We start from the raw sequence: 22,815 nt of genomic DNA, 5'->3' as shown, positions 1-22,815 counted from the left end.
GACAAGGCCCAGGGGCATCTGCTTTGAGGAAAATGTGGGTGGAAGGGCTGGTATGGTGGGTTCTGCTCTCCAGCTGGGGGAGAGGGGCAAGAGACTGCTCTCTAACCACCCACCCCAGCCCTTGCCTGCCCCTCACCTACCTTTCTTGGCAGCTGTGTTCCAGGGCAGGTGACAGCCCAGTTAAGCTCAGCACAGAAGGGGCACAGCTCCCCTGCCTGTGGCACTGTGCCCTGAAGAACAGTCCTGGAGAGCCAGCTGGGGGATGTCTCAGCCAGGAGCAGCTCTGGCTGGCACTGGCCACATAGCCAGCGGGCTCCCTGTAGGGGCGGGTCTGGGAGCACCGGGTCTTCCTGGATCCAGGCCACTGTGCCCGGTACCTGGGCATGACCTCACCCACAGGCATTACTAAAGCGACAGCTAGCACTTAGTAGGCAGTGCCTACAGACCAAACACATTAACTTGACAGCACCCAGAGGTGAATGTTCCAGTGGGGTTGTGAGCCACCCCGAGTCACAGAGTTTAACACGGTGAAGGTGTGGGGATTCAAACCCAGATTGCTCTTGCATTCCCTGCCCTCCCATCCTTCATGGTCCTGGACTGGCCTCCCCATGTCTTCACCCTATGGTTCCTCATTCATCTCCCAGCGGGTTCCCTGCTGCCAGCGGGTGTGAGCACAGGGTACATGACACCCATCACCGGGGGGACATCTGGGCCCAGAAGGCGAGGGGCTGGCCCAGGTTTCCAGGAAAGCTGCCCGGTGGTGCCAGGCCAGGGTCTGCTCACCTGATACGGGGGAGCTGGACGCCTCCATTTCCCAGAACCTGTTGGGAGTGCCCTCTTTTTAAGGCACTGCCCGGGGGAAGCGCCGGCTCCCTGCCCCTTCTCGTCACCCCGGAGGCCCTCCGTGGCCTTGGCCCTGCCCCCAGAACCCATGTGACCAGAGGGCAGGGGAGGCGGGCAGGACCAGGACGAAGCTGCCCAGGACGAACATCGTCAGTCGGATCCAGGCTCCCCGGCTCCTCAGGGCCTCTGGGGATGGTGCGCTGACGGCCATCCTTGGCCTGCTAAGAGGCTGCCGCAGCCTCGGCTCAGGAAATACTCCGCGGGTGCGGCTGACCTCTGCCAGGAAAGGATGGGGCAGGGCGGCTCGCAGTGGCGAGCCTGGGGTTTGACTTGGTGCAGCGCGCCCCCTGGTGGGCACCCTCGTGCACTGCTTCCCACGCCCCTGGACCTCTCCCTCGCAGCCCCATCTGTGCATCCCTCCGGCCTCTGGACCAGCCAACGTCAATTCGCCCCACCCTCATCTGTAGCCTCACCTTTCCGGGGGCCAGGGGCGGCTCGCAGGGTATGCGGGCTTCCTGGGGCTTCCTGTGCAGGCTTCCTCCGAGCAGAGGAGCTGAATTGCGCACAGCTGATCCAGTTCTGTCTGGAGTGAGGGGAGGAAGTCGGGGCTGGAGAAGTCATTAGCAGGGAAGGAGCCCGCAGGTTGCAGAGGGAGGAGCTGGGCCACTTTTCAAAGTTCCAGCATCACCCAGATCTCCCCAGTCTGTGGATTGGGAAGCAGGTCAGAAACATTCGGTCCATTTCCCAAGGTGACAGATTGCTTCTCTGAGACTTGAAACCAAGGTCTGCAGCTGATTGCAAAGCTTTTGAAAATCAAGGCTAAGGAGGGAAGTAGGCAGGTGGCCCTCAGTCTCCTGCCTCCCAGTGGGGCTCTGGTCCGCAAAGAGCCCCTTTTGCTGAGAGTGGACTCAGAGTGGCCCCTCACTCTTGTCCTCCCTGACCAAGGCAGGGGGAGCTGACCATGGACTGGTGCCTGATTCGGCATCTGGGCAGAGCAGGGGCTGGGGTGGAGGCTCCATCATTCCAGGCTCAGGGAGGGGACGATGGCCAAGGCGGATGATCACTCACCCTAATCACTGCGATAACCTCTTGCCAGCCCTTGGGGACTGCTGGGAGTGGGGCAGGGTGGGCCATGGTGGAGACACACTGCTGGCACAGGTAAGGAGGCCCATAACCTGAGCCAGGGCCAGAGGTCAGGGATCCTGAGGATCAAGATGTAATGTCCTGCTCTTGGCCTTTCTAGGGGGACTCAGCTGGAAAGCAGCAGACCGGGCCTTCTCTGTGCTTGCACCGACGCGGGCTAGCGCTCTGTCCAGGCCTTCTGGGGGAGGCTGGAGCTGGCGTGGAAAGAACGAGGGTGTTGGAGTCAAGCACCATTGAATCTGAGTCCTGCCATGGACCCTTCCCAGCTGGGTTAGTTACACTGTCTCTCAGCACCCCATTCCCAATCTGTAAAATAAGAATGATAATATAGCGGACTCCAGGGTCTGTTGTGAGGATTGAGGAGGTAAGTCATGCAGAGAACTCGGTTACATGCCGGTGCCAGTTCTCACGGCTGTGAGGCCTCGGCACTGAACAGTGACCCATGACGGGCTGGTTTCCTCCATATTTCTCCATCTTCAGTGGCAGCATTAATTAAGGCGGTGTTTAGTTCTTAAATTGGGTTTCTTGCACAGTTTAATAAACTCTGTGTTGTAATTTAACACAATAAATCAAAAAGTAAGCCCTTTTTAGAAGGTGGGATTACCACCTTAAAGTCAAACTCTCCCAAGTAATTTGAATGCCTGAGTTTGAATTTGTATTTAGAATCAAATTGGCAGCAGGTGACACAGAACGTGTCTGTAACGTTTAGCATGTTGGGCCCTGTGAAGCAGATCTCTGGGGGAGCCAGCAGCCAGAGTCTGGGACTTTTCTGAGACCTCCTGGGTGACTGGGCGAGGACCCACACCCTCACCAGGAATCTGTCACCATCACTGAGTTAACTGGCTTCCATGAAAGGAACGGTTCTGTGTAGGGGCTCTATGGGCCTGAAAACCCCCAGAAATCAGGTGGCCACACAACAATCCTCTGGAGGCCTCTGTTCAGTGAGCCAGTGAGCCCCAGCCGTCACAAATTCACCTAGAAACACACTGTAAGTCGCATTTCACTAAGAGCTCCTGGGGGATTTTTGTTTGTTGTTTTTTACCTAGCAAAGTTGTTTGGTTTTTCTAGTTGCTATAAATTATAACCATAGGAAGGCTACATATTGTTTTATGAGTTTAAGTATTGAAGTTGATACTGGAGCCCAGAGATTGCTTCCCCCTTCTTTTGAAGAGGTTTCCCACTATTAGGTAGAAGAAACACTGGGACGAGGGGCCTTAGTGTCCCGACCAAGAGTGTCCCACCGGAGAGCTATGGTAAAGCGTCTTCCTCTCTTGTAAGGTTTTGGGGACCGTTCCCCGGTGCTCACGCTGCTACTCACATACACATCCCGGCTGAGTAGGCAGTGGGGGTCCAGTGGCTAAGACTCTGCTCCCAATGCACGGGGCCCAGGTTCAACCCCTAGTTAGGGAACTAGATCCCACATTCCACAACTTAGAGTCCATGTGCCGCAATGAAGGTTGAAGATCTCATGTGCTGCAACTGGAGCCCGGTGCAGCCGAACAAACAAACAAACACTAGAAAGGAAAGAAACACCAAGCTAATTATAATGCGAAAGTGTTAGTTGCTAGCCCACCAGGCTCCTATGTCCATGGAGTTCTCCAGGCAAGAATACTGGAGTGGGTAGCCATTCCCTTCTCCAGGGGACCTTCCTGACCCAGGGATCAAACCCGGGTCTCCTGCACTGCAGGCAGATTCTTTACCGACTGATCCACCACGGAAGCCTAATTATAATACGGGTACCGAGTAATCCTGACTGTAATTGGCAACTGTGGCCACAAGGTGGCGGTCTCCACACACGGCTTCCAGCATTCCTGGGCTTTTCAGCTGTGAGCCGCCACCAATCCGAGGAGGCCCTTTGTGGGGGTGGGAGAGTCTCTGTTGGCCTCAGGAAGCTCAGAGGAGTCACCTGCATAGCACCTATTATGCAGGGAAACACATACTTCTGGGGGAGTTCAGGGCTGGGACTAGGGTAGGGCCAGTGGGGCATCTGGGGTACAAATTTTAAGGAGGCTGTGAGTGCCTCACTTGCTTCACCCTCATCAGGCCCTGGGTCCACGGAGCTGGGACGGGTATGTGAGCAGCAAATGGGCACCGGGAAACGGTCCCCGAGACCACAGCGCAGAGGAAGGTGCTTTGCTGTGGCTCTTGTAGGGGCACTAGGGTCTGTAGTCCTTAGGGTGCGGCCAGGATCATCAGATGTGCTTTCTGGGAGGGAACTAACAGGAATGCACAGGGTGCTGCCCCATCTCCAGTCCCACTCGAGTCAGAGGCACGCGTGAGTGTGGCAAGCGGAGGTCAGCAGTGGCGGCTGCGCAGAGCGCGCGCTGGAGGCCCCTCTCCTGACCTGCAGCCTTTCGCGGCTGCACTGAGATAGAGGAACGGCTGTGTTCTAACAGAAGCACAGTGGCCCTGGCAGCTGCGGCAGGTGGGTCTCTGCCCGTGGTCTGAGTCCTCGGCATCACTGATGACAAACACTGAGAAAAACAAAGCAGCGGGCAGTGTGGCCCCTGGAAGCTGGGTGAGAAGAGCTGATCAGTGAAGAAAGCGTGGGATGGCGGCTGTACCGGTGGAGGGAGAAGTCAGCAAACATTTTGGTAAGTCTAAATCATCATTATGTATAAAAGAAATGAGAGCAGCGAATTAAGGTGGGGGTGTGAGGAGCAGGGTGGAAACAAAATCATATATGACACGAGAGCCAGTACTGAACACAGTGACATCTGCAACAAGACGGGAGAGTCAGAGCACTGAGACGCAGGGTACTTGGGCTTTAGCTCTGGTTGAGCACTGTCCAATATGGATATAATGTGAGTCGTACATGTAATTAAAACTTTGTTAGCAGCCACCTTCAAAAGAGAAGGAGGTGAAATTAGTTTAATAATATATTTTATTTAATGCAATATATGCACAATTTTATAATTTCAACATGTAATCCATATAAATATTACTACTGAAAGATTTTATATTCTTTATATACTAAGTTTTCCAAGATCTGGTATGTTATTTACATTTATAATGTAAATCTCAATTTAGATGCTAAATTTCCATTGGAAATATTTCACCTATATTTAGATTTCATAAAATTTATTGTTGAAAGAGGTGATTCATCTATCCAAATTGCTCCAAACGTCTGTAAAAGCTTTTCAATAACTGTATTGTATATCAATTTTAAAATTATAATTTAAATTAATTAAAATAAAAGTTGATGGTTTGGTTGATCCCATTTCAACTAAACAGCCAAAGGAGGCTAAGCCCCACTGTATTGCGCAATGAGGCACTAGACATTTTAAAGTCAAATATGAATGCTAAAATTTGAAGAGGAACAAGTGAAGGAGCAGAATGTATAACTTCTAAACCAGTAGAGGGAGATAAAGACAGAAAAAAGGACGAATACATTCAACAGGAGGAAGAAAGGGAGGAAAAAAAACTTGAAAGGACAATCATGGCAAATGAAAACCCCAAAGAAGAAAGTAAAAAACAGGTATAACTGTATTAGTATCATAGTAAATGTAAATAGGTTCAGTTCAGTTCAGTCGCTCAGTCGTGTCCGACTCTTTGCGACCCCATGAATTGCAGCACGCCAGGCCTCCCTGTCCATCACCAACTCCCGGAGTTCACTCAGACTCAGGTCCATTGAGTTGGTGATGCCATTCAGCCATCTCATCTTCTGTCGTCCCTTTCTCCTCCTGCCCCCAATCCCTCCCAGCATCAGAGTCTTTTCCAATGAGTCAACTCTTCGCATGAGGTAGCCAAAGTACTGGAGTTTGAGCTTTAGCATCATTCCTTCCAAAGAACACCCAGGACCGATCTCCTTTAGAATGGACTGGTTGGATCTCCTTGCAGTCCAAGGGACCCTCAAAAGTCTTCTCCAACACCACAGTTCAAAAGCATCAATTCTTTGGCACTCAGCTTTCTTCACAGTCCAACTCTCACATCCATACATGACCACAGGAAAAACCATAGCCTTGACTAGACAGACCTTTGTTGGCAAAGTAATGTCTCTGCTTTTCAATATGCTATCTAGGTTGGTCATAACTTTCCTTCCAAGGTTAAGCTCACATATTAAAAGCTAGAGATACTTAGGTTTGATTTTAAAATTATAGCTGTATGCAAAAGACTTAAACTACAAGAACACAGAAATACTGAAAATAAATGAATTAAAAATGATACACCAGCCAAATACTAGCTACAAGAAAACTTTGTAGTGATACTAATATGAAATAAAATAGAATAAGGAAAGAGCCTTATTGAGGACAAAGACTGTCAACACAAGATGATAAGAGGGACAAGTCTCAGAGATGCAAAAGTCTTGCACCTATAAACATCTAATAGCAAAGCCTGGGAGGGAGAAAAGGAATCAGGTGTGCCAGTTTCCTGGCTTTGATATAGTAGTATATTTACTTGAGATGTAGTCGTTGGGGGAGACTAGGGAAAAGGTATGTGGGAACTCTGGGTAATTTTTGCAACTTCCTGTGAATCTATTATCATTTCAAAATGAAAAGTTTAAAACATAGAATATAAAATAGTGAATACTCACTAAAAGCAACTATATACATTCCTAATCTATTATGTATGCACATAGGATGTTAAAACTTTGCTAATGTATATAATTTATCATCCTTTTAAAGATTTCTCAAAAGATCAAAAGGCAAAATGCATATGATAATTAGTATATCTAATTCCCCTTCTCCCATCAGGAGATGGGACATGATGCTCTGAAATTTCTGCAAATAGCCTCTAAGAAATCTCTCATCTTCATTTTCTCTCCCTGGGAGTTCAGCTGCCCTGTGGTTTAAAGCGTGTGTTCTAGTCCAGTGAGTGATGAGAGGCCATGCGGGGAAAGAAAAGTTGCCAGGAGCCCCGAGGTACCGGTCCTGTGAATAAAGATTCTTGGATGTTCCAGCCCCTCCCAGCCCCCGAGTGAATGCAGGTGGTGGTCCCCAGCCCGCACTATGCGGAGTGAAAGAACTGCCCAGCTGAGCCCTGGCTGCTTCCTGTCCCATGGAATCGTGAGATGCGATAAACAGCTACTATTTTAAGCCATTATATTTTGTCACACGCCAGTAGATAACCTGAGACACTCTTCAATAAAACTTGGAAACATTTGACAATTAAATGTTTGACTGAGCACCTACTGTTTGCCAGGTTCTGTGCTAGGGACAGGGGCTACAGAATGAGCAAGAAAGAGTCCCTGACTCAAGAGTTCACAAGCTGGAAAAGCTAGGAGGCAACGCTAACAGCGATTTGCAGAACAGATGCAGTGGGCAAGTGTAGGCGCTGCAGGGGCAGGGAGGAGAAAGACTCCTGCCCGGAAAGGCAGGAGTGGGCATTACACATGTCTCCCTGTTGCTCCACCCTGCAGTAACTGCTCGGGGCGTTCTGTGACATGTCCCTTTAGTGTATGATGTGGACAGATTTTGCCACGAATGCAACTATAATGCTGGTTATAGATAACGCTGAAGACTTGCCGTATACCAGGTGCTGAGAATCCCCGTTGTCCTCACGCCCACCCATGAAGAAGGGTATGGCTGAGGTCCCCTGTACCCATGAGAAAGCTGAGGCTTAAGGAGCTGAAGTGACCTGCCCAAGGTCAGGCAGCTAACGAGGTGTGGAGGCAGGACTCAGGCCGGGTGCTCTGACCCCAGGGTCGGCCTCACAGCCATAAGCGGCCAATCTGCTTCTCGTTGCTTAGTCACTGTGTGTGTGCTAAGCTGCTCAGTTGTGTCTGACTCTGTGTGACCCCGTGGACTGCAGCCCTCCAGGCTCCTCCGTCCATGGGATTCTCCAGGCAAGAATACTGGAGTGGCTTGCCATGCCCTCCTCCAGGGGATCTTCCCGGCCCAGGGATTGAACCTGTGTCTCCTGATTGACAGGTGGATTCTTTACCACTGAACCACCTAGGAAGCCCCAGTCTGCTCCTTAGCTGAACATGTAAATCAAGCATTTCATCATGGTATTAAAAATAACATCTGAAATGGTGTATTAATGACTGTATAACAGGTTGTTTTTAAGTCTTCTGTAATCTAACATTTCATATTATTTTCAACATGCAGAGAGAGTATTTTCACACAAATGTTTGCTTTTGCATTTACTTATGTCCCCACTTTATTCCATTATGTTAGAAAGATTTGAGGTAGATATATAAGAAATGTTTTCTGAATAGTGGGTCATTTCCTTAGGATAGATTCACAGAAGGGTAAATAAAATGAAGTTTGGGGTTTTCTGAAAAGAGGGTCTGAAGGAAAAGGGCAATCTCTGTGGGTCATGGTCACACAATCATGTCCACCCCAAACAGCGAGCGATCATTCGCACGTTTCATGGTTCTCCAGGACAGAAGGGTGCCTCTTCAGAGGACCTAGCCATAGTGAGCTGTAATGAAACTGCCTGTCAGTGCTCCTTCAGAACTTGGTGAACCTGCAGCTGAGGTTTGAGAATTCAAATGTGCTCCCTGGGCTGGTACCTCACCGGGTGTGAGCAGAAAGCAGAAGTGGCCTCGCCTCCCCGTCCCTTCCTCATACTCAGAATCAGGCCAGCCTCTGCAATGGCTCCGGTGCTGGCAGCTTCCCATGGTCTCTGGGGGAGCCTGGCAGTGGGTGACCCTGCGTTGTTTGGGCTACAGGTTCTGTTGGTAGTTGGTGGTGAGGACAGGGACCTGCCTTCAGAAGCAAGCCCTTCCTCTGCGCCTGCACATACTCAGATGCCCCAGCAGGGGGAGGGATCAGCAGCCCCGTTTTAGAGATGTGTGGGTGAAGGCTCAGAGAGGCGTGACCTGCCCTATCAGCACTGCTGTTTCCCAGCCTTTATTTCCCTGTCCTCCATGAGGAGTTCTGGCTGTCCTTCTGATGAGTGCTATGGTCTCTGGGACCACGCTGGCCCTGGAGCATGGGAGGAGAAGGCGTTTCTCTCCATCTCCTCCTAATTTCCTATGTGATATAATGGTGGAATCAGCGAGCCTCTGAGATAGTGGTGTGCTGGTAAATGCTAACAACCGGCCCTTGAACAATCTATCTGCCTAAGTTTATTATAAATTTTAGTGATGTGTAGCACATAATTTAGAAATAATAAGGAAAATACGATTTTCTATTGCAAATTCTATATGGCCAATTGATTCTTATAGAAAACACTCAGTAATTTTTGCCAACTCTTGACTATGTAGCCAAGGTACAGTCTCAATTTAACCAGTATTTGACAAATGGAGTTGCATCCTGATACACAAGGCTTTACCAAATAATTTTTAGTCATTAAATCTAATATGTAAAACTATTTCTCATCCTCATACAGATTATATTCCTTAAACAATTTTCAGATTTAGCACTATGTATGTCAGAACTTTTCTCCAAATTTAATCTACATTACTAACACGGAATGCTGAGCTGGATGAAGCACAAGCTGGAATCGAGATTGCCGGGAAAAATATCAATAACCTCAGATATGCAGATGACACCACCCTTATGGCAAAAAGTGAAGAAGAACTAAAGAGCCTCTTGATGAAAATGAAAGAGGAGAGTGAAAAAGCTGGCTTAAAACTCAACATCTAAAACTAAGATCATGGCATCTGGTCCCATCACTTCATGGCAAATAGTTGGGGAAACAATGGAAACAGTGAGCGACTTTATTTTTGGGGCTCCAAAATCACTGCACATGGTGACTGCAGCTGTGAAATTAAAAAGATGAAAGATGCTTGCTCCTTGGAAGAAAAGCGATGACAAACTTAGCATATTAAAAGGCAGAGACATTACTTTTCTGACAAAGGTCCATCTAGTCAAAGCTACGACTTGTCCAGTAGTCATGTATGGATGTGAGAGTTGGACTATAAAGAAAGCTGAGCGCCAAAGAATTGATGCTTTTGAACTGTGGTGCTGGAGAAGACTCTTGAGAGCCTCTTGGACAACAAGGAGATCAAACCAGTCAATCCTAAAGGAAATCAGCCTTGAATATTCATTGGAAGGACTGATGCTGAACCTGAAGCTCCAATACTTTGGCCACCTGATAGAAGAGCTGACTCGTTGAAAAAGACCCTGATGCTGGGAAAGACTGAAGGCAGGAGGAGAAGTGGGCAACAGAAGGTGAGATGGTTGGATGGCATCACAGACTCAATGGACATGAGTTTGAGCAAACTCCAGGAGATGGTGAAGGACAGGGAAGCCTGGCATGCTGCAGTCCATGGGGTCACAAAGAGTTGGACATGACTGAGCAACTGAACAGCATTACTAATGCTTTCTCCACTACTGTCTTAAGGTCAGTCAACAAAATAATAATTTAAGCACTTGTTGGTAGCATTTTCCAGTTTCCATGGTGTAAATTCTCCCACCATGGCCAGTTTAAAAAATACCAGCATGACATCACTAAGTGCAGAGTTGGGAGGTGTGCATCAGGGCACCGTTACAGAGCATGTCAGCCACGCAGCTGTGGGAGGTACTGGTGACCTCACCTCACAGCAGCTGTGGGAGGTACTGGTGACCTCAGCGGAACCAAAAGCAAATGTAACTAAGTGAGTTGATTCTGAGTACTTACTACCTTTGTTTTAAATATAATTTGTCTATTGATAAGTTTATATAACATGTAATTAACTGTGAAGTTTTAATAACACAGGAATATTTCCCAGGGACGGGGGAGCCTGGTGGGCTGCCGTCTATGGGGTCGCACAGAGTCGGACACGACTGAAGCGACTTAGCAGCAGCATTTTCCTTCTCTCTGAGTCAATCATGTTTTTTGGTTCTAGAGTGAATATTATATTTGAAACCACACTATTGTCAATGTGGTTTATTCATTTTCTAGTGTTTAGAGTCAATGTATTGATAAAGCAAGGAAGATTCTTTTAGTTAGCTAACAGAAATATTTTAAACCATGATGATGTGAAAACAGTGATATAAGAAACAGAAATAAGGGAAGGAGGAAAGAAAGAAGACTAGCTAAGCTAGTGTCCTCGTCTTGCAGAGCAGCAAACAGTCTTAATGTAGTTCACGGAAAAGTGAATATCCTGTTCAGTCAGAAAGGAAATTATAGAGGGAATTATAAAAATGCAACGAACAAAGCTGGAAAGGCAACATTTAGAAGAATAAAATAAAAATATAATTACAAATCAGGAAGGCATATAGGAGAGGGAAAAAATAGCGTAAGCATGCTGATTTTCTTATTTTTCAAGTCTGCAGGTCTAAAGTTATAGTCTAAAATTAATCCTAAAGGAAAAGTATTAAAGTCGTAATGGTAACCATCAGAAGATCGAAAAGCAATTGCTTTTCGCCATTATTTGGGCAAAGGGGAGAACGATCATAGACAAAGGGAAACTACTTTTCATGTTCTTATAAACGGAATTTTACTTCCATGTGTAGGTAAAAATTACAGAAAAACAAAAATATAAGTACTGTTAAAAGCAGTGGCTCAGATGGTAAAGAATCTGCCTGCAGTGCAGGAGACCCAGGTTCCGTCCCCTGGAGAAGGGAATGGCAACCCACTCCAATATTCTTGCCTGGGAAATCTCATGGACAGAGAAGCCTGGCAGGCTCCAGACCATGCGATTGCAAAGAGTCAGATTCGACTAAATGACTTTCACCTTCACTTTGCACCGTTAAAAAAAAAAGCAACTTCTGGCCTGGCCTACACATTTTGAGGTAATCCCTTTTATAGTATAGTTTGCTTTCGACCACATATGCAAACATCCCGAAAGGCCTGAAGTCATATTTAATCCCTCTTTCCAGTCTCCATGGGCTCCGCCTTTGCTCGCCAGCCAGGGGGATTCTCCTTACACGGGGGAGCGGCCACACATGTTCACAACTTTCTGCACATTGCGCTTAGCCATGTGATGCGTGCTTATAAATTATTCTTCATGACCCTAAACTTGTGTGCATGGAAAGGAAAGTCCAGGGTGGTTAGACTCCTTACTCAGAGCCCTACGTTTTGGCGGCTTATTATGGCAAGTTCCTGTTTTGGTCATCTCTCCTCCCCTCCAGGAAACTCTGTGCTCCCCCCACTAAGAAGTCCATGCCTAAGGCTCCCACCTTAGAGAACCTCACGGCTCCCAGTACCTCCAGCAGGGGGCAGTATACAGCCTGGAGGAGGGGGGCGGTTTCCCAGAAATTTAGGGGCAGGGCGGGGCGGGGAAGGAACCCCCCCCGCCCCCCGGCCCTCGTTAGTCCCTTGAGGTCCCTCGAACTGTTCTCTGTAGTCACCCCAAGCAGGGCCCTAGTGGGAAGGGGAGGGTGCCCTGACCTGCCAGCTTTACACAGTGACGCACATTTAATTCCCATCAACACACAATCCCTATGACATTGCTTTAATTGTCTTCATTCAGATGAGGGAACAGTCTCAGCGCAGTTAAGGAAGGAGCCTGCGATAGCGTCTTCCCCACGCGCTCCCAGCACGGTGTGGCTGGTCCTGGACCCGTCCCTTCCTCGGGCAGGCCTCGTGGCCCTGGGAACGACGCTCTGGGAGCGGGGTGGGGGTGGGGGAGAGCAGAGGTCCATGTGAGCGCAGAGCCTCCGGGGGAAATGTGGCCGCCCTGCTCCTGCTGGTGTGTGGCGCTCACGTTGATCTCCTGCGCAAGGTCTTGTTCTGCGGGGCATGTCCGGGAGCTGCGCCTGAGCAGCCCCACAGGGGCCGCAGACCACCTGGCAAGGTGGCTGCTGGAGCGTGCAGCCAGCCACACCTGCAGTACCCGTGCCCGCCTCTTCCACTGCAACCGAAAGTTCCTATCCAGAGGGGGCTGTGCCAAAGCAGAGGGGCCCCCAGGAAGGCTGTGGAAGCATTGGGGTCTGCGCCTCGTGACGGAGGACACAGGACCCCAGGACTGGCCCTGGGACGTGATAAAGCTGCTTCCCTTCCTTTACATCATCTCATCAATCTTGGCGGGAGCTAGGAGGGAGGCTCCTCCACAGAGAAGCATCCGACCTTGACAGACAGAGTTCACACCTCCAAGAACGGAAGCTCGCTCACTCTGCCCTTTCTGCTCCACCGCCCTGCCTCTCAGTGATGTTCTTGGGGAAGGGTGGGGAGGTGCTGCTAACCTCACCCAGCCCTTCCGAACCCACCAGCCTCAGCCTCCCAGGCCTTGGGCTCTCGCTCCCTCCAGAGTCAGACATGGCAGCGTGTCGCTCAGCATCTCCTCCAGCTCAAGGAGAAAACCTGCTTGGCTGTCTTGGAAGGGACTGGCTGCAGATGACCACTTTGGGGTGTGAGCACCTGGCTGGGGTGCAGGCAGCAGGACTCACAGATGAGACAGCCTCCCCTGCACCCCTCCCCCCACCCAGCCCTCATGCCATTGTAGCTGGGCAGCAGGTTTGCCCAGTGTGAGATGGGTGGGCATTTCCCCACCAGTGATTGTCCTGACCAGGGGCCTGACCCACTGGCCCACAGGGACCTAATCACAGTCACTTCCCAGGTCCCATCTGGGCCACATTTGGTTGGTCCAGGTGTTCACTGATCCAAACAGAGATAGGGAGTAGAGAGCATCTCTGGGAGGCTGGACCTCATGTGAGGAGGACCTGGGGCTGTGTTCTGCTGTGCGTGCTGTGAGCCAGGGAGGGAGCCAGCCAGTCCCTCATGTGGAAAGATGTGCAGGGTGAGGAGTAGAGAACAGCACCTCTTGCTCACCAGGACCAAGCCAGCCACTCGCTTTCCATGCCCCCCACCAAAAACCTACCCAGTAAGTTGTGTAGAAGAAGCACCAAGAGTCCAGGTAGCTGGGTGGGGATGGGGGGTCCAGGGTGTTGAGGACACATCTCCCATCCAGACCGTCCCTAAGGCTTCACTAAGGAGAGTGGAGCAACGTCTTATCTCTGGAAACTGTCTCTGCGTTCTCTGCTCCAGCCTCCCTCCAAGATGTCAAAGCCCCCATGCCCAGGCACCACCGCCCGCCAGCCCCTCATTTAGCGCTTGCCCATGGAGTCAGTCCTGGTTCTCAGCCTGGCCTCTGAGGGTGCATATCAGAGCCTCAGACTCCCCTTCTCTGTCTCATCTTACTGCTCACCACCCAGGAGAGCTGAGCATGGTTCCATCCAGGACTTCCCCTCCTGCACATCCCAGAACCCTTCCTCAGGGTGTCTCCCCCTTCCTGCCTGTCTGCTTCTTGGGGAAGGGGGGCCTCCAGTGCCATCTCCCAGCAGTCTCTGTCCTCTCCGAGCCAGGGGAGGTGTTTCTGACTACTTGGATGTGCTTGGAACTTTATTCTCAGGTTACCTAGATACTCTCCTAGGAGCATTAGAGTTTTAGCTTTTCCTTTTTAAGTTTTATTTAGTTATTTTTTTGATTGTGGTCCATTTTTCAAGTCTTCATTGAATTTGTTACAATATTACTTCAGTTTTATTGTTTGGTTTTTTGGTCATGAGACATGTGGTATCTTAGCTCCCCAACCAGGGATCAAACCCACGCCCCCTGCATTGGAAGGCAAGGTCTCAGTCAGTGGACCACTGGGGACGTCTGGAGCCCTTTCATTTCATCTAAGAAACACCTTGATTTTTTTTCCTATGAGGGATGAGGTAGGAATGAGACGGATTTATTTTTGTCGTGGAGAGTCATGTTGTTTCTGTACTATTTCTCAAAAAAGTTTCTCATGAATCTCTTCAAAAAACAGTATTTCACTTTCCTTATTGCCAGAAGCTACAGTCTACTCCAATTTCAAGTCTGGTTCTTCCTGATGTTCTCACTCTGGTCCCATGAGATCTCCCTGAAAGTCAAGAATCTTTAGGGAGGGCCTGATTTCTATTACTGGTACATTAATGGTGTGAGGGCATAAAGTCACTCAGAATTAAACTGAAGTTTCAGCCATCTATTCCTACTTCCCCAAAATAAAACCGTTTTGGTGTGACAGATGTGTGGCTATGCACAGTGGCTGAGATCTGTATGGTGTATATGTGATATCTGTAAATTCCCTAAAGACAGGCTGGATCTTATCACCCCAACAGCTTGCACAGTGTCAGTCATATGGTGGTGCTGAGGAGACAGAGGTGGAATAAATGGAAGTGTCAACTATGAGAGGCCTTAACCAATGCCTTACAGAAGCTCACATCCACAGTGATGCAGTATCTTCTCATCCACCAGAGATAAGTAAGCTTACATTTGCAGCAACATGAATGGAACTAGAGATGATCATACTAAATGAAATAAGTTAGAAAGAGAAGGATAAATACCAAGTGACATCACTTGTTTGTGGAATCTAAAATCTGACGCAAATGAACCTACACGAAGCAGAAACAGACTCACAGAGAGAACAGAATTGTGGTTCCAAGAAGGAAGGCAAGTGGGGCGGGAATGGATTGAGAGTTTGGGATTAGCGGATCCAAGCTATTATATGTAGAATGGGTAAACATAAGATTCTACTGGATATCACAGGGAACCATATTCAATATCCTATGATAAACCATAGTGGAAAAAAATTTTTAATGTATATATGTGTAACTGAATCATTTTGCTGTACAGCAGAAATTAACACAAACTTGTAAATCAACTATACATCAATAAAAAAAATTTTTGTAAGAAAGATAAGTAAGTTTAGGCTAAAAGTTGTTCTCGGTTTGAAGGCTCCTTGGGGAAGGCATTGCTACCTATCACTTGTGCCTGTAGAACTTAATCTAGTTTAGGACTTAATCCTGGCAAATTGTTATGCTGATTGAAGCGCGTTGAATAGCCTGCATTTAACTGAATCGTATCTTACAATTTTTCTTTATCTTTTTGACGGGCTCCTTTTGAGTATTATGCCAGAACTACCTTTGCAGAAAGGATTTATAGATTCCAACCTCCAGCTCTTTTGGGAAATTAGAAGATTATTTGCCCACTTGTAGTCTTCCGATCCTCTCTCCCTTCCCCATGTCTCCCCATGTCAGCAGCAGCAGCTAGCATTGTTCCCAGGGGCTCCTGGTGTCCCATGGAGGCATTTTCCAGTTGCTCCAGGACTCATACCCTTCATCTCTGAGGAAACAGCCTCTTTTTTCTGGAGTTCATCATAGTCCTCGTGGGGAATGTGGAAATATTACTAGTTCCAAGAAAGTGGCTTTCTCTCCAGGTTTTTAAAAAAATACCCCCCTGCTGTGTAAACAGTCTTCCTTCCTCTTGATCCTAATTTGGTGTAAAAAATACATTGTAATAATGAAATGGCAGAGAATTTATGATGAATTAAGTGAAAAAAGACCAAATAGGCTATGAAGTAAAATTTATGACATAATTTTAAATTTATTAAGAAAAAATTAAGATCAAAGAAATACACTTTGGCCAACATGGAAAAATGTTAAGCTGTTCTCAACATGGCTAGCGCTTAGCTGTTTAGGGTACTTAGAGTATTAATTTTTATTTTATTCTCTATTTCTTATACTTTTTTGCATCATGTATAAAATTGACTTATTTTTTAAAAGTCAGAAAAATATTAATTTTTTTGTACTTTGTTCAGCATATAGATCATAATGTCTTTGAAAAGAGTATGACAGAGACTGATAGCCTACCAAAATGCATTCTTCCTTAACGGTAGGTTAAGGCTGACATATTACTGGACTGCCCACTTGAACAACTATTATAAATTTGCCTCATTCAAGATTGCTTTATCCATCTCTGTTTCTCTAGGATCTAGCTGGGATCTGGCTCAGAATAGATGCTCAGTGTGAGTTTGTTGATTAGAACTGCACTGTGACTTTCTTGACATCTTCATCACAAAGTTATAAATACCACAATTTTTTTTTATTACTTAGAGTTTTAAATAAAGTAGTATTTCATGTAAAATGTGAAAACCTCACAACAGCTTGTTTCCATTCATCCCATCTTTTGTGCAATTGTTGTCATCTATGTTTCACCTACAATTTACACGAACTGGAGGTGGTATAAATTCCAAAGTACCGTGTTGCACTTTTTGATTTAAACAGTTATAGACTTTTGAAGAAGTTAAAACAAGAAAAAGTACACAGTTTATATTTGCTCACATATTAGCCATTAATAGTGCTCTTCTTTCCTTTCTGTAAATTCATGTTTCCATCTGGTCTTTAGCCTCAACAACTTCCTTTAGAATTTCTTGTAGTGCAAATCTTTTGGAGATGAATGGTTTCAGATGTCATAGATCTGGAAATAACTTTATTTCATCCTCATTTCTTTTAAGGATAATTGGGTTAACAATTTTTTCCCTCTGGTATACAAGAGATAGCTATCCATTGTTTCATGATTTCCATTGTTTCTGATAAAACATATGCCTAATATTGTTTTTGTTCCCCAATGTGTGATTTCTTTTCTCTGAGTGTTAAGATAATTTCTTTTTATTTCTGATTTTCAGGAACTATCCATTTTGTTCTTCTTGGAGTTTGCTAAGCTTATTATATCTGCAAGTTGCTGTTTTTCAACAAACTGAAATTTTCAAACATTTTTCTTCAAATTTTTTTTCGGTTCTGTTCTCTCTCTTCTTTCTCTCTGGGACTCGCATATATTATACCATTTGATATTGTCCCAAAGACAACTGGGTGTGTGTTTATTTTTCTTCAATCGTTCTTTCTCTCTGTTCAGATTGTTTGCTTAAATATTTGTTCAGATAGTCATGTTCAAATAATTTCGGTTCATCAATCTTCAATCTCTTTAACTTTTCTTTTTTTAAATTTGCACTCACGGATCTACTCTTGGGCTATTAGTAAAATATTCATTTCAGATACGTTTTTCACTTCCAGAATTTACATCCAAATATTCTTATTTTACCTTCCATCTACTTCCTGAAATATCCCACCTTTCAATTATTATGTCCATCTTTTAAGTCACTGAATATATTTGCAACGGTTGCTTTACAGTCCTTATGTGATAATTCCAACATCTGATTCATCTTGGGGTCTGTTTCTGCTGACGGTTGTTTCTCTTCTTACGGGTCACATTTTTCTGATCTTTCAGATCTCTGCTAGTTTCAGTCGTTTCTGGACAGTGTGGATGCCACACGCAAGGATGCTACACTGCTTCCCTCCTTTAAAGAATGGTGAGTTTTTCCCTGTTGACAGTTGAATAACTGGAACATCCTTTTGGTTCTGCCAGACTTGCTTTTATTCTCTGTTAGTGCTCTTTTAGGCTTCCCTGACAGCTCAGTTGGTAAAGATCTGCCTGCAATGCAGGAGACCCCAGTTCAATTTCTGGGTCAGGAAGACCCGCTGGAGAAGGGACAGGCTACCCACTCCAGTATTCTTGGGCTTCTCTTGTGGCTCAGCTGGTAAAGAATCCACCTGCAACGTGGGAGACCTGGGTTCAACCCCTCGGTTGGGAAGATCCCCTAGAGAAGGGAAAGGCGACCTCCTCCAGTATTCTGGCCTGGAGAATTCCATAGTCCATGGGGTCACAAACAGTCGGACACGACTGAGTGACTCTCACTTTCACCTTTCTTTTCAGTGCTCTTTTGTTTCAGGTAAGAACCTGTTCTAGTTCATGACTCCTACTCTAGGCTCTAGTTCTTAGTTTTCAGATTTGGCTTTTCTGGAGTATAAGATGAAATCCCAAGATGCTGAGGGAGGTCTTGCCGCTCTGGATGGTATGGAACTCCAGTGTTGCCAGCGGTGCCCAATCTCTGCCATCTCAGTGCTCAGCCTTGGAGCAGGCGATCCCTTCTTGTTTTTTGGAGTCTCACTCCATGCATGTATAAACAACCCTTGGTCGAGGACATCCACAATGAATTCCCATAAAACACACTCTTCTCAAGCCCCTGCTCTGAAAATTCTAGCTTCTTGAGAAACCGGGAACTCTCTGACTTACATCTTTTTAGTTCAAGGATACTGCTGCCTCTGGGGCTTCACCTCCCTGTACCATGGCAGAAAAGCACTCGTAAGAAGAAAGCCAGCGCAACAGGCTCACCTTTTACATTTTTCTTATTTCAAGGATTAGTCTTAAGATGCCTGCTAGTCAATGCCTGAAAACAATTGTCTCATATATTTGCCTATTTTAGACTAGCCTTCAATGGGAGGTTATCTCTTGTCATAACTGGGAGCAGAATATCCTTCCTATTTTTAGATATTTTTTAAAAACTACAGAATCTCACATTTCCTCTCAACAAAAATACATATTTACATGTATGTACATATTCAGTTCATGGTTGTCCTGGCAGCTTCAGTGTCTAACTAAGCATGGGCAACTCTCTCAGTAGTAATAATAACTCATATTTGTACAACCATTTTTATTTACTTACTTGTTTTTGGCTATGTGGCATGTGGGATCTTAGTTCCCCAACTAGGGATTGAACTTACACCCCCTTCATTTTAAGTGTGGAGTCTTAACCACTGGACAAACAGGGAAGTCTCCAGTACAGCCACATTCAGCATTAAAAAATCCTCTTACAGATATTACTTCATTTGTTTCCAGTACAGCCACATTCAGCATTAAAAAATCCTCTTACAGATATTACTTCATTTGTTCTGTATATTGCATTGATTCCATTTCACAAATAAGAACCACACTTAAAGATATTAATTCCTTTTGGGTAGCAATGAGAATTTCAACCCAGATTTTTTACCCAGAAGCCTAGATTCTACTTATCATTTTGGTCAACAAAAGCAGATATCTCTCTAGGAAACTGTCTTGCACCAGATGCTGAAAAAATTAACACCTTTCTTCATAATGGTGCATACTATAGCGCAATGGCTCTTGTATATAGTATAACCATGGATCTTAATTGGTTGCTAAAAAAAATTGGAGGCCATTCTGGCTTGACAAGATGATACTTGAGCTGCTCCACACACCTCGTGCATGTCTCAGGGTCATCTATGATGCCCCTCCTATCTACAACCCTTGCCGTCTTCATTCGAGCTTCCTCTCTACTCATGAATGGTGGAATGGGAAATGAGAACTTGGGCAGAGATGGTGGTACCTATGACTCCTGTTGGGGAATGGGCATGAGGTCAACATGGGCATGTGACTAGAACTTAAGCTGGACAAGTCTCCTAGTTTGGTTACTGCTGCTGCTGCTAAGTCGCTTCAGTTGTGTCTGACTCTGTGCGACCCCATAGACGGCAGCCCACCAGGCTCCCTCGTCCCTGGGATTCTCCAGGCAAGAACACTGGAGTGGGTTGCCATTTCCTTCTCCAATGCATCAAAGTGGAAAGTGAAAAGTGAAAGTGAAGTCGCTCAGTCGTGTCCGACCCTCAGTGACCCCATGGACTGCAGCCCACCAGGCTCCTCCGTCCATGGGATTTTCCCGGCAAGAGTACTGGAGTGGGGTGCCATTGCCTTCTCCGAGTTTGGTTACTATCTACTGTCAATTCTTTACTGGCAAGAGTTGAGATATTACTACAAATGTTTTCATTCTTTTAACCCATCTCAGAGCCTTTTTGCCTCCCATAAAAGATGATGTTGCCTCACTAATAGTCATAAATGGTCAGTTCGTTGTGAACTAGGATCAGGTGATGAGTAGCTTTAAGGATCAGGCATTCATGCTAACCACTGCTTTTGCCCATGTGGCTCAGAGAAGCATTGTGTTTGAACGGACATACTGGCTGGTCCTACATGGATGATGCTGTGGAGAGATGATATGGGATGATTCAACATAATAATCCAAAAGGGATAAGAGTCTTGATGCTGAATCCTAGAGAATGTTATTCTACTACTTAAGCTTTTCTTTCATCATCGCTTTAATGTTACTCACTGTAGGTCATCTGAGGTCTCCCTTGATGGGTGGTCCAAGTTAGTCCTGAGGATGGAGGAGGAGGGAATCCAAGTAAGAAGCTCCTTCTGGGCCTTAGGGAGGAAGATTATGAATTCATGCAATATCCACAGATGTATTCTAAACACACTTCTAATTAAATTCACCTAAACACTATTATTTGGAGAAAGAAATGGCAACCCACTCCAGTATTCTTGCCTGGAGAATCTTCCCAGGCTCCTCTGTCCAAGGGATCGCAAAGACTCGGGCATGGCTGAGCGACTAAGCACGAAACGCCACTATTATCTTTCTTTTCCCAGAGGCTCAGAGAGGAGAAGTGGGGCCAAGCGAAGGAGGGGGTCCAGCCCCGCAGCGCAGGGCTGAATGAGCTCTGCGTCTGCTTTTACTAGCTTTCTCTTTTCGCCCTTGGCCCCACCCAGCACTGCTCACCATACTGCCCCAAGTGGCCTTTCTGCAGGGCCCAAGTCACCAGTCAGAACTCAGGCAACTCTGCTGATGGCTGGGAAGTGGGCAGAGTCAGGCATCTGCCGACTCTCCACTTCTGCTTTCTCCAGGAAATGAGCAGAAACCCTGTGATTCATAGTGAAACACAGTTAAAGACTGAAGATTCTGAGCTGGATCCTCTTCCCCTAAGCCTGAGGGGGAGGTATGGGGGCGCCCATGCCATCTGACATCTGCAGGCCCTGACGGATACACTCCAGGTAGGTAATCCTGCCCTCGGCCGTGCCAGGCCGGCCTAGAAGTGGGCATGTGCGTCCTGTCTTCCAGGTCAAGCCGACGGGCTGCCTCCTGGAAAGCTGAGCCTGGGCGTGCGTGTGACCACACTGCCTGATTGGAGTTCGTGGATGTGGGAGAGGGGCTAAGCTGAGGAGCAGGAAGTGTGTGTAGGACAGGCGGCACACCTGCTTCGGGCTCCTCCGAGGTCTGAGTCCACCGGGGTGCCGCACTGTTGGGATGTCTTGCTGGTGGGGCGTCTGTTACTGTTGGGCTTTGCTGAGCTGGGCCGGGCTGCAGCATTGTTCCTCACCCTCCCACCTCAGGTCAAGCCCTTTCTCAGGGTTCTGCTAAGGAACATGACCTGCCACACCTAGGAGAGGCTGGATATGGGCCTGTGTGGGCCAAATGTGGAGTGAGAGGGCTGGCCATGAGATTCCTCTGTCCACCTGCTGTGTGGGCCTCTGAAAGATGCTGAACAGTGGGGGTCACTTCAGACTGGTCACCGAGAGAGATGGTTCCTACCTGGCCCTGTGGTTACTCCTAGGGGTAACCATGATAAGTAGGTGCCCCCTGGGGCTGTCCTTCCCTTACCTGATTTACCACATTAAAACCTTAGAAACATCAGTATTTTTGACTCATCAGGACCACGGGGGTTCAAGAATTAATTCTAATCTTCCCACCTAAAATTGCATCTTATAGAACACGTAACCACTCCTTTGTCCCAACCTCTCTGAACCATGAGGAGTTACCTTGGTAACTAAGAAGTTCACGTGTTACCTTTTCCATAAAGTTTCAACTTTAACATGATTTTCTGCATAATCGTCCATTTAATTGGTCAACAAGTATTTATGGAGAGCCACTTCCTGCCAGGCCGTGCTAAAGACGACTAGGTCAGTGGTCAGGGGTGGGTGGTGTTGGTGCTGCGGGCTCCAGTGGGTTGGAGAGCAGAGGGTAGGGAGTCGGGGTCAGGAAGCCCAGGAAGGCACGTGTAAGTGGAGGCCTGAAGGCAGGGAAGGCCTGAGCCAAGTGTATTTCTGAGCTGTGTTCTTGGCAGGGGGACCTGAGAAGGTCAAGGTGCAGAGGAAGACTGGTCGAGGCCCGAGTGGCAGATGAGGGTAAGGAATACGCCACGTGACCTGGCCAGAGAGGACTGGGGTGGGGTCAGGTCAAGGAGGGCCTTCCTGCCCAGTGTGAGGACCTGGGCGGTAGTCCCCCAGACTTGGAAAGTCATGAAATAGTGAGCAGATAGGAAAACTCAGAGGACATATACAGGCTATGAGGAATGAAGATGGCCCTGTGCGTCGTCACCGCGGTTTTGTTTCAAAGAGCACCAGCATCTGTGAAGCCCTCTGTGTGCCCAGCCTTCTCTGTCTCTTCAGAGAAAACCGTTGCTCTCAATTTTGAGCTTATAGTTCTTTTGCTTTTCCTTTCAATTCGACTTTGTATATTTAAAGTGCAAAATATGTCATTTGCTTTCTCATGGATTTGAACTTTATCAATAGTAATTAAATATCCTTTTAAGTTTG

At 47.1% G+C, this 22,815-nt stretch overlaps 2 protein-coding genes and 1 long non-coding RNA gene across 18 annotated transcripts in view; 2 read left to right on the top strand and 1 right to left on the bottom strand.

The window, feature by feature from the left end:
* Positions 1 to 1,452, bottom strand: part of ARHGAP22 (Rho GTPase activating protein 22) — a 179,292-nt gene extending 177,840 nt beyond the window's left edge. For 8 of the 12 annotated variants that reach the window (XM_086381244.1, XM_086381243.1, XM_086381233.1 and 5 more), the window contains exon 1: positions 1,317 to 1,452. The gene's annotated coding sequence lies outside the window, so the exon portion shown is untranslated. Of the gene's footprint in view, positions 1 to 783; positions 1,100 to 1,316 lie in introns of those variants that run through there. The other 4 variants (XM_086381235.1, XM_086381226.1, XM_086381232.1 and 1 more) reach the window with 4 other exon arrangements.
* A 1-nt stretch (position 1,453) lies between these two features.
* Positions 1,454 to 7,099, top strand: LOC147342749 (uncharacterized). 3 transcript variants are annotated; one of them, XR_015156610.1, is made up of 4 exons: positions 1,454 to 1,564; positions 2,087 to 2,350; positions 4,383 to 4,580; positions 6,764 to 7,099. It is a non-coding gene; the product is annotated as an uncharacterized LOC147342749 (long non-coding RNA). The 3 variants fall into 3 exon arrangements; XR_015156611.1 differs by having other exon boundaries at positions 1,476 to 1,626; positions 2,087 to 2,256; XR_015156609.1 differs by having other exon boundaries at positions 1,477 to 1,626.
* A 14,037-nt stretch (positions 7,100 to 21,136) lies between these two features.
* Positions 21,137 to 22,815, top strand: part of WDFY4 (WDFY family member 4) — a 249,821-nt gene continuing 248,142 nt past the window's right edge. For all 3 annotated transcript variants that reach the window (XM_086381617.1, XM_086381616.1, XM_086381618.1), the window contains exon 1: positions 21,137 to 21,273. The gene's annotated coding sequence lies outside the window, so the exon portion shown is untranslated. The remainder of the gene's footprint in view (positions 21,274 to 22,815) is intronic.

The sequence above is a fragment of the Bos grunniens genome, chromosome 28 (genome assembly GCF_055505025.1).
Source record: "Bos grunniens cultivar Pamir isolate PY7600 chromosome 28, Bosgru_T2T1.0, whole genome shotgun sequence".
Lineage (NCBI taxonomy): Eukaryota > Metazoa > Chordata > Mammalia > Artiodactyla > Bovidae > Bos > Bos grunniens.
This window is presented reverse-complemented; position numbering and strand designations above follow the sequence as displayed.